The sequence below is a fragment of the Halichoerus grypus genome, chromosome 5 (genome assembly GCF_964656455.1).
Source record: "Halichoerus grypus chromosome 5, mHalGry1.hap1.1, whole genome shotgun sequence".
Classification (NCBI taxonomy): domain Eukaryota; kingdom Metazoa; phylum Chordata; class Mammalia; order Carnivora; family Phocidae; genus Halichoerus; species Halichoerus grypus.
Window position 1 is genome coordinate 76,913,516 of NC_135716.1, and position 12,131 is coordinate 76,925,646.

The 12,131-nt window shown below is 36.2% G+C and overlaps 1 pseudogene; it reads left to right on the forward strand.

Moving 5' to 3' along the window:
- Window positions 1-5,965: 5,965 nt before the first annotated feature.
- LOC118540342 (leptin receptor overlapping transcript-like 1 pseudogene) lies at window positions 5,966-6,400 on the forward strand (annotated as a pseudogene).
- Window positions 6,401-12,131: the final 5,731 nt, after the last annotated feature.

Below are 12,131 nucleotides of genomic sequence, written 5' to 3' on the forward strand. Positions count from 1 at the left end.
CCCCATCTATTTGACGCTCAGCCAATTGGGCCACCTGTCCCCCCCAACCCCTGCACACATGTGCCACGCAATACCCTTCAGTTTTGGTTCTGCTTCTTGGGGTCCCCCGTGCTTGCTAGGCCCTCTGCAACCTGGCCTATGGCTCTGGATGGTCAGAGGGCATGAGATGAGCCCATTGCCTCTTCATCCCCCAACATCCCAGTGGTGTCTGTCCCTCCCTTCCTAAGTCCTCCTCCTGGAAGGACCTCAAAGACACTGTGGCTTTGTAGAAAGAGAATGAGGTGGAAACTAATAGAAATGATTTATTTTCACTGCAAAACACATTGCACTATTTGAATTTTCTACCATAAGTGGGTTGTCTCTATTTTATTTTTAAAATGGTACAGAGATTATCTGGGCAGTAGATTTTGAATCATTTTTGCTTTCTTACAATATTTTCTTCTAAAAATGAATAAATGCTTGATTAATGTGGACAGGGGCACATTAAAAACTTTCCACAGCATTTGCAGATCCTAAAGGGCCTGGTGACATGTCCTGCATCCCATTCTGCCGTGACTCATCTCAGCCACTGGCCCACACGAAGCCAGGCAGCCTCAGCACCAGGAAAAACAAGACACCCATTTTGGGAAGAGCAGGGCAATTCTCTGCTTCAGTAATTGTGGCTTTTAGTCACACGAGGAATATTGCAGGTTTGTGCTAGATGAGGCTTGCTTCCAATTTATTATACATTATTCTGTGAAGCATTACTCATTATTCCATATTTGTGTGAAAGATAATGTCGTTAGTAGGCAAGAAGCAGAATGTGGCTAGGGAGTTTACCAAAAAGAATTGATTCAAAACCATGCTTACTGATTATGATCCTTATTGGAGCAGGGACAGAAAAAGAACTGGTTATGTATTAGCAAAAATCAAATTGTGATTTAAAGGCAGTAATTTAGTTAACTGAATGTATGCAAGTGATTAAAATGCAATATTGCTGTGATTATAATGCAATCAGCAAATTATTAAACTGCAATCAAAATGTAAACAAGTCCTATGTGTGTGCCAGAAGTCTCCTCATCTCATTATTTTAACTCAATCTGTAAACTAGTTTTTAGTAAATAGACTCTTTCATATTTCTCAGCTGTCACATTTCATTTTTTTTCTTTTAATTTGTTAAGTGAAAGAAAATATCAGAGGGACATTTTTGAAGAACGTAGTATATCTTTCCAAAAATAATTTTTAAAAGTACACAAATCAGGGTTTATCAGTATTATTGTACAAAATTCGATTTGCTAAAAGAAAAAAATTAAACATCTTGTTTTCTTGTTTATAACACAAAAATTAAGCAACATGTTAAGGAATGATAAGCTTAACACTACTCTTATGATTAGTAGATTAGTTTACAAAATAAGTTTTAAAAGGTCACACTACATATGTAAATGTACTCAACACTAACAAAAAAAAAATGTACTCAACACTAGCAGTGGATGTGATTATACTTTTTAAAATGTTTTAATGCAGGTGATTATTCAATGTTAAAATTATACCATTTTCAAAATGTAACTATCAAAACAGTGCATTTATTTAAATCACACATGTTGACCACATCCCTAGCTTTCTTTGCTCTGCCTACATTCTTTAAAATATCTTCCTGGTTCCCTCATTTTGTTTTTCAGAGTCCATTGACTCTCATGGTTCATCCCCCGCTCCGATTTCCCCCCCTTCATTTTTCCCCTCCTGCTATCTTCTTCTTCTTCTTCTTTTTTTTTTTAACATATAATGTATTATTTGTTTCAGAGGTGGGAGGATGGGTTAGCCTGGTGATGGGTATTAAAGAGGCCACATTCTGCATGGAGCACTGGATGATATACACAAACAACAAATCGTGGAACACTACATCAAAAACTAATGATGTAATGTATGATGATTAACATAACATAATAATAAAAAAATAATAATAAAAAAATATCTTCCTGGTTTTATGATCCTAATCATACAAAAAAGAAACAATCTCACAAATATTTCACCCATCTTATCACAGTACACGCCCCTAAAAGAAAACATAAAATATTTTTCATGAATAATATCCTAATTTTTATTTTAATTAACATTATAGTACCCATTTTTTTGAGATTTTATTTATTTATTTGACAGAGAGAGAGAGCAGCAGAGGGAGAGGGAGAAGCAGACTCCCCGCTGATCAGGGAGCCCCATGTGGGACTTGATCCTGGGACCCCGGGACCATGACCTGAGCCAAAGGCAGATGCTTAACCGACTGAGTCACCCAGGTGCCCAGTATCTATTGTTTAATATAAATCATCATCTCGAGACTTCTTCAAATTCTTATCATGCAAGCTTCAAAGAAGTTTTGTCCTTCATTGGAAAACTCATGCTAGAAATTCTGACTGTACTTATAATGTTGTAATATAGGTGGGTTGGACTGCCTTCAAAGGTTGAGACACAAAGAGCTATTTCATTTAAGCAAAATAGAGTGTTTCAGAACTGTTTTCTTAGACTAGGGTGGGTCCCAGTGGCAATTATGGTTTTTGAGGCTTTGATTCCAGACAGCCTACATTGTCTGTCTCTAGAACTGGAACAGCTTAGAGGCATCTTAAAATTGACCTGGTTGTTAAAGGAATTTTAATTTTTCCTTTCTATATCTTCTTCTTTAAAATAACAATGAACCAAGTTAAAACAAACAAAAGTAAAATACAGTCTTTTCTGATTGCAATCTTTAAACACTGAAGAGTTAAATACAAAATCAATGTATAAATATATTAGGTATTCATTTTTTTCTTTTTCCAAACAAAAAAAAATTTATGAATCTACTTTTTCCATATGTTTGCCTTTTAATTTACAATACAATTTTGTGGTTTACTTATTCATTGTATAATTATTAAACAGTGGTTTGAGTTGTTCCTAGTTGTTATTAATACCTTATAAAACTATCTTTATACAAATAATGTTTTTCTCACCTTTGAAATAAGTAAACAAAATTAATTGGTGGTGCAATCCATAAAACCAAAAAAAAATTAAATCATAACATTAATGAGAGAACTCACTGAATTTTAAGAACATACTATATATAAAACAGTAAATGTGCTGGACAATGTTCTAAGTGACTTACACATATTCACTTCTAATCCTTCAAACAATCTCACAGAGATGAGATCATTTGTAGTCATTAATATGGTTACATTTTACAGATAAAGAAACTGAAGCATGGAAAAGTAAAGCAACCTGTCCAAGGTCACACAGATAACATATGAAAGAGCTGAAATTCCAACTCAGGCTATCTGGTGTCAACATACACACTCTCAACCATTACACTACACTGCCTCTTTAATGACTATAAAAATATAGGATCCAAAAGTAAGAAAGACTAGATTTGGATAGTGGACTGAAAACAGAATGGTAGTAGACACACAGAAAAGAAGGAAGGAAAGAAGGAAGAGAAGAAGGGAGAGAAGTAGGGAAGGTGGGAGAAAAAGGAAAAGGAAGGAAGAGTGGAAACGGAAACCCTTAACGGTGCTGGAAAAGAAGAACTAGGCACCAGTGGAAGAGAACAGGTGAGGAATTCCTAGACACTGGGGCCATGATAGTGAATGAGACAGTGGACCAGTTGAGAAGCTTGAAACCTGGAACATGTCCTAGGAAGACAATGAAGTAACTGCCTTTGGAAGATTCCAAAGGGGAATAAATATCTGCAAAAAAAGGAAGTCTAACTCTGGACCACCATAACAATCATAAAAGAGAAAGAAAGAAAAAAGAAGCTTCTACCCAGAATGGGAATACCACCCAGCCAAGTAAAGATGCCTTGACTTGGTTCTTCGGGATCCTTGTCCTGCCTCACTGTGTCATGTCCATGACCCCCTAATATGAACCTGTCATCTACATATCTTGCCCACCTTACTGACCTGCCTGGAGTCAGCTCTCTTACTCAAGGGAAAAGCCAGTGGAAATATGGACTTGCAAATTGCAGAGAAACTCACACCAGCAACCTACAGGGGGAGGGGGAGAATCTCCAGATGGAACAATTGATCCTTAAAAGTCCATAGTGATGCAGGAAGCAGAAAAAAACTTAGAAAAAAATTAATTAAAAAGTTATTAAGTGGATCTGAGAGAATAATGTACAAAAAAGAACAGATTTCATGGGAAAAAGAACAGAAACAATAGACTATCATCTGGGGTAATGGAACTGTTCCATATTTTCATTTTACGTATGGTGACATGACTGTGTGCTTTAGTTAAAACTCATGGAACTGTATACTAAAAGGGGCAAATATTACCCTATGCAAATTATATTTAATAAACATGACCTTAAAAGAGTTCTAATGTGATTGCAAAAGATTTTTTACATTAAGACTCCTAAGGGAAAAGAAATAGCATAAGTAAATTAGTAATCTAAAAGACAAAGTAAAAGGGCAAAGTCAGAACTTCTCCAAGAACACAAAATAAAAAGACAAGAACAAATCACAAAGTCCAATATGCTTTTAGTAGGGGAGCTCCATAAAGATTTTAAAGAGAGAGAGAGACAGAGAAAAGGGAAGGGAAAAAGTCAAAAAATAATAATATCTCTCCCAGCTAAAGAGAGGCACAAGTCCTTGAGTTCACATGCCTAGTCCAAGACCAAACAGGATAATAAATCAAAGACCATGACTTATATGCATCCTGATGAAATAAAAGAACTCAAAAGACAAAACTTCTAATAGCTGTAGTTAAGATAGAAGATGGAACAAGGATCGAACTGGCATCAGAATTCTAATTGGCAATTAGGTTGCTATTAAATAATGAACATTATCTTCAAAATTCTGAGGGGAAATGCTAGGTTTCTCCACTGGAAAGGTACTGTTTCTTTTCCCATTCTCCTTTTGAAGCCAGTCACTATACCCAGCTCACTTCTCCTGGAGAGAGAAGTATCAAAGAATGCAGGGACAAATGTTAAAATGTTTCTTCTGAAAGGTTCGGGCTAGACCTTCAGCTCTTCTTCAGGTACATCCCGTACGTGCCAGCTCAGCCTGTGCATGTGCCAAGATGGCAGCATGCATTCTCCTCTCCATACTTCCAGAGGCCCCTTCACAGCCCTCTATGAACTAGCACACACCACCTTGAATCTTCTGACCACCGTCACTTTTCTTATTAGCATTAGCTGACCTTATATTGTAAGTTATTTCCCCCCCACCACCACAATGTAAATTCCACGAGAAAGGGGTTTTGTTTATGTCGTTCACTGTTTTATAGGGTGTCTCCACGGAGCCTGAAAAATGTTTGCTGAATGAAGAAACAAATATTAATATTGTTTGGAACCAAAGGACTCTAAGATTGTAATTTATATTTATGTTAAATAATGTTTCTTGTCTTTTTAAAACCTTAGCCTAAGGGAAAGATCAGGCAACACATAGCTCGTTTTCCTCTCTGTCCTTTCTCAGTCATCAGTAACCCAAGGCAGACAACCATGGTGGAATGTGCCCGTATCAGGAAGCAAATGGGAACAGCTGAGTTTGTTTTCTGTGGTGTTTCTGCTCTTCTCATAAGAATGAAGTGCATATGTATGCATAAGCCATGAAACGCAAATTGTGTAACTTCAGTGATTCTGCATATGAGTTCAATGCTTTTATATCTGCATTTAAAATTGGCATTGCACCATATAAAGACAAAGGGCAAAAATCATGCTAGTAATTAAAAATTTCAGGAGCAGAAAACTTATTTGAAGAAATAATGGCTGAAAATGTTCATAACTTGGGGAAGGAAACAGACATTCAGCTCTAGGAAGCACAGGGAGTTCCAAAGTGGGAAAAGTTATAAACGCCTACCGAAGGAAACAAGAAGAATCTCAAATAAATAACCTAACTTTACATCTCAAGGAACTACAAAAAGAAGAACAAATGAAGCCCAAAGTTAGTAGAAGGCAGAAAACAACAAAATCAGGCACGTCTCGGTCTCCTGGCCGCTGCCACTGGCCTGCAGCAAAGCTTTGTTTGATCAGTTTGTCCTTTGGAGGCGCAACTGGGCTGATGTTTTTGATGCTTGGATGTGCCCTTCCAATATACAACCAATACTGGCCTCTCTTTGTTCTGTTTTTTTGTTTGTTTGTTTGTTTTTATGTCCTCTCACCTATTCCATACTGCATAGCAAGAAGATGAGTGGATGATACCGATGCTATGAGTAACGCTTGTAAGGACCTTGCCATATTTCTTACCACAGGCATTGTTGTCTCAGCTTTTGGGCTCCCTCTTGTATTTGCCAGAGCACATCTGATAGAGGGGAGCTTATGCACGTGTTCTCACGGGAAGCACAGTCATCTCTGCAACTATACTGGGCTTTTTCTTGGTCTTTGGCAGCAATGATGACTTCAGCTGGCAGCAGCGGTGAGAGGAATTACTGAACTACTGTCAAGTGGACTTCTTGTCGTTTGTTGGCCATCCACGCACACAGGAGCTGGGGCAGGGAAGCTGAGTGGCACAGCAAGCCTCTTGGGGGTATTCTAAGTGCTCCCTTCTCACTTTTATTGTAAGCATACTATTTGCACAGAGACTTGCTGAAGGATTCAAAGGATTTTCTCTTTTGGAAAAGCTTGACTGATTTCACACTTATCTCTAGCATGCTCTTGTGGTGTCCTGCTGAATTTAAATATTTATGTGTCCCTGTTTACTTATTTTTTTAATCAGTATGCAATGTTAAGCATTTTTAAAATGTAATAACCATTTGCTTTGGTTAGAAATTAGATTTCTGCTGGCTATTACTGGGCTAAAGGACATCTTTTGTCTTAAAATTTTTAACCTCCATTGCAAAATGTTCAAAGAAGTTTTCAATCAGTCAGGATGACATCACTCCCAATTTTATGCAAACACGCAGACTGTTGGCATACCTCATAGACTGTACGCTCAGCGCAAACATAGCTGCATTTATACCTCAGAGGGGCCAAGTATTAATGCCCGAGCCCTCTGCCAGGGTTGCTGGTTTTGCCAGGAAGGAGGTGTTTTGTGAAAAGAAAATTATTTTATGGAATTGCTGCAAAGGAGTGCTTTTCTTCTCAATTGTTTGAAGAATTTATTGGTAAACTTAAAAGTAAATGTGTAAAACCAGAGTTTTGAGACGGTTTTTAATTATGTTTATTATAGTGAAAGTAGAATGAGTTGCATCGTGGGAAAAAATGACGTTGAAATTCCACTTTTTGAATCCTCTCTCTATCTATAAGTGAAATGTTTGATCTTCTATCAGCCTTTCATATTTTACCATGGGTGAAATGGACATACGTGGAACTATACTACTGATAAGGGAAAGTTGTATGTTTGCGTCATCTAGACCAGAAAACCTTTCCCTGCTTCCTCCTTTTAACTTATTTTATACGTTGTATATATTAAGTAAAATAACTTTTCAAATATAGTTTAATAATACTTTAAATTAGAGGTGTTTATCTCACCTGGAAAGTAATCTCTATGCCATACAAGCTGAGCGCCCCCTGCCCCGCAAGGCCTTGACACTATTAACAAGTGACTTGTTAGTCTTGCAGAGAAGCGATGCATTAACAATTTAAGATTTAGACCATGGTAATTGTAGTTCTTATTCTCTAAGGTTATATCATATGTAATTTAAAAATATTTAAGACAAGTTTCCTGTATACCTCTCAACTTTTTTGATTTTTATTTCATCATGATAGATAACGCTGTTCCTTTTAAATGGCATTTATTGTGTGAATTAATGCAAAGTAGCTAAATCCAGCTGTATCGCAGCTTCAAACACAAACCTGACCAAAAAATTCCTGGTAACCAGGTATGATCAAATCGTAGTGGTCATTTGCATCTCAACCATTATCAGTACCTTTTTCTAGAGCTAGTTAGGAAAATGTTCGAGTTGGTCCTACAGTATGTTGTTGAGGATATTTGTGTGTTTATTCAGTAAACTTACAGAAAAATTATTTTGCCTTCAGACAAAACTGAGTGATCATGACAGCTACCTTTTGTTGTTTTGTAAAGGTTATTTCTGAAGAAAATGAGAACAGATTTTGGGTTTGTTCAGCTTTTTACTAAAGATGCGTAAAGGCCACAACCCACGTTGTGACTTTAGCTGTGAGATGGGAGGCAGAATGAAAGATCTGCATGTGGCCGTCCCACTTAGACAGTAGGCTGGACGTGACTTGCGGTGTTACAATGACGGAGACTTAAAGAGGAAGGTACAGGTACGCATGAAGTAGCTGGCCATCCAGTGGGGAACTCAGTGCCTGTGACCTACTTGGTTTTTTTTGTTGTTTTTTTTTTGCAGGAAGTACATCTTCTGGCCCTTCCCCATTTTCTGTTCTAGAATATCAGTGCAGTGCACTGCTACTGTTTTATTCACTTGGCCATAGCGTTTTTTTCTAACAGCTGCATATTCTTTCTGTATACTGATTGCATTGACAGCATTGTGTCTTTTGTCTTGCACACTAGCTCGACATAGTGCGGTCTCTGATTTCTAGGCTAGTTATTTGAGGTATGAATTTTCCATAGACTATGCACTGATCCTGCATTGCCATTCTTCTATGGAAAGAAAACTTTCGATGATGAAACAATAAAGATTTTAAATATCAAAAAAAAAATCAGAGTGGAAATTACTGAACTAGAGACTAAAAAGACAAGATTATATTTGGTTTGCTAAAATTTTGTTGATACAAAAATCCTCAACAAAATTTTAGCAAACCAAATTCAACAATACATTAAAAAGATCTCACACCATGACCAAGTGGGATTTATTCCAGGGATGCACAAATGGTTAAACATGCACAAATCAATCAATGTGATATGCCACATTAAACAGAATGAAAGATAAAAATCATATGATCATCTCAATAGATGCAAAAAAAGCATCTGACAAACTTCAATATCCATTTATGATAAAAACTCTCAACATAGGAGGTGTAGAGGGAACGTACCTCAACATTAAAGGCCAAATATGACAAGTCCACAGCTAACATCATACTCAATGATGAAAGCTGAAAGCTTTTTTTCTTAGATCAAGGATGTCTACTCTGGCCACTTTTATTTGACATAATAGTCCTAGCCATAGCAATCAGGCAATAAAAAGAAATAAAACACATCCAAATGGGAAAAGAAGAAGTAAAACTGTCACTACTTGTAGATGACATGACATCATATGTAGAAAATCCTAAATACTCCACCAAGAAACTGTAAAAACTAATAAATCAGTAAATAAAGTCACAGGATACAAAATCAATATATAGAAATCTGTTGCATTTCTATATACTAATAACAAATTATCAGAAAGAGAAATTAAGAAATGTCCCATTTACAATTGCATGAAAAAGAATAAAATACCTAGGAAAATATTTAACAAGAGTGAAAGGCCTATATACTGAACTGTAAGACATTGATGAAAGAAATTAAAGAAGACATAAATAGATGGGTAGATATTCATGTTCATGGATTGGAAGAATTCCTATTGTTAAAATGTCCATATACCCAAAGCAATTTACAGATCCAATGCAATCCCTATCAACATTCTAATGGCATTTTTCACAGAAATAGAACAAAAATTTGTGTGGAACCAAAAGATCCTGAATAGCCAAAGCAATTCTGAGAAAGAAAAACAAATCTGGAGGTATCACACTGTCTGATTTCAAATTATACTATAAATCTATGTAATCAAACAGCATGGTATTGTGTTGGCATAAAAATAGACACATAGATCAATAGAACAGAATAAAGATGCCAGAAACAAACTCACACATGCATGGGTCAATTAATTTATGACAAAGAAGAAAGAGTATACAGTGGAGAAAGGACAATCTCTTCAATACATGGTATTGAGAACAGTGGACAGCCACATGCAAAAGAATGAAAATCAGATCAATATCTTAACACCATACACAAAAAATTAACTCAAAGTGAGTTAAAGACTTGCATACAAGACCTGAAACCAAAAACTTCTAGAAGAAAACATGGGTTGTAATCTTGACATTGGTCTTGGTAATGAGTTTTTGGATCTGACTTCAAAAGCAAAAGCAACAAAAGCAAAAATAAACAAGTGGGACTACATCAAGCTAAAAAACTTCTGTACAGCAAAGGAAACAACAAAATAGAAAGTCAACCTACTGAATGGAAGAAAATATTGCAAATCATATGCCTGATAAGGAGTTAATTTCCAAAAAATATAAAGAAGTTATACAACTCAGTACCAAAAAAAAAAAATCCAATTAAAAATGGGCAGGTAATCTGAATAGACATTTTTCCAAAGAAGACATACAGATGACCAACACGTACATGAAAAGATGCTCAACATCACTAATCATCAAAGAAATGCAAATCAAAACCTCAATGAGATACTACAGTGCACTTGTTAGAATGACTATTATGAAAAAGACAAGAAATAACAAGTGTTGGCGAGAATGTGGAGAAAAGGGAATTTTTGTGCACTGTTAGTGGAAACGGAAATTGGTGGAATCCCTATAGAAAATAGTGTGAAGTTTCCTCAAAAGATTAAAAATAGAACTACCATATTATCCAGCAATTCCACTTCTGGTTATTTATCCAAAGAAAGTGAAAACACTAATTTGAAAAGATATATGCATCCCTGTATTCATCGCAGCATTACTTTCAACACCCAGATATGGGAACAACCTAAGTGTCCATCAATGGATGAATGGATAAAGATGTCACACACACACACACACACACACACACACACACACACTAGAATATTACTCAGCCATAAATAAGAATGAAATCTTGCCATTTGTGAAAACATGAATAGACCTGGAGGGCATTATGCTAAGTTCAATAAGTCAGACAGAGAAATAAATACTATATTGGGGCGAGCCAAGCTACTCATGCTGTTTGACAAAGTCCAAGTATGGGGGACGATCCTGAAAACAGGAGACTCCACGGCTGGCTCCTGCTCTTCTCTTTCATTTTGTTTATGGCAATCTTTATAATTGTGGGAATATTTCTGGGCTGGCTCCTGCTATTCTTTTTCATTTTACTTATGGCAATCTTTATAATTGTGGGAATATTTCTGGGGTTTCATGATAAAGTGACTACTCACCTTAGTTACGCCTATCTAAGCAATCATAATGAAACTAATTCCACAAAGAATTAGTTTCTATAGAACAAAATAACAAGACGGTCACACTCTGTCTAGCACCTTTCTCTTTGCGTATTGTTTTTTAATTTTAGTGAAAGCCAATAAGCAGAAATCAATAAAGGTCATGTTAATCATTACAAAGGAAAAATGAAAGAAGGCTATGGCTGTAAATCCAGAAAATAATCTAAGATTTGGAAAAACAAAAATATCCTAACATATAAATAAAGTTCCGCTGAGACTGTCAGGAGGAGATGCTTGCAACCTGACCCTGTGTCTGTGTCTCCTCATTCACCGACGCCGTCCTTTCCTACGAGAGACCACCCCGGCTGGAGCTGGACTCCGGCACTATATAATCTCTCTTATATGTATAATCTAAACAACAACAACAACACACTAAGCTCATAGATACAGAGAACACATTGGTGGTTGCCAGAGGTGGGGGTGGGAAAAATGGGTGAAGGGAGCCAAAAATTACAAACTTCCATTCATAAAACATATTAGTCATAGGGATGTAATGTATAACATGATGCATATATGCATATATGATGTTGCTAAGAGAGTATATTTTAAATGTCCTTGTCACAAGAAAAAAAAAATTTTTGTAAGAATGTATGGTGATGGATGTTAACTAACTTATTGGGGTAATCATTTTACAGTATGTACAAATATCGGATCATTATGTTGTATACTTGAAACTAATATAATGTTACATGCCAATTATACCTCAATAAAATTTTTTCACACTTTCTTTACTTAAAAAAATATTAAGTATCAAAAATATAGCAAGTCCAGAAATAGATGGTAGAAGAAAGAGAAAAAATTGTTTATGTTGCAGTATCTTTAATGACAGTTTCATGCTCTGCAAACAAGGTTACCTGCGCTTTCATTTTGCACTGGACCCTGTCAAAGATAAACGAAGCCAGGCATTAGTTAAAACATTATGGAGAGATATTAATCAGTAATTACTATTGCAATAAGGAAAAGAGTCCAGCAGGAACTGCACTCAACTTTGATTCGCTGAGAGGTGACAGCACAATTTAAACAATATGAGTAAATAGGACCTGGGTTAGTGG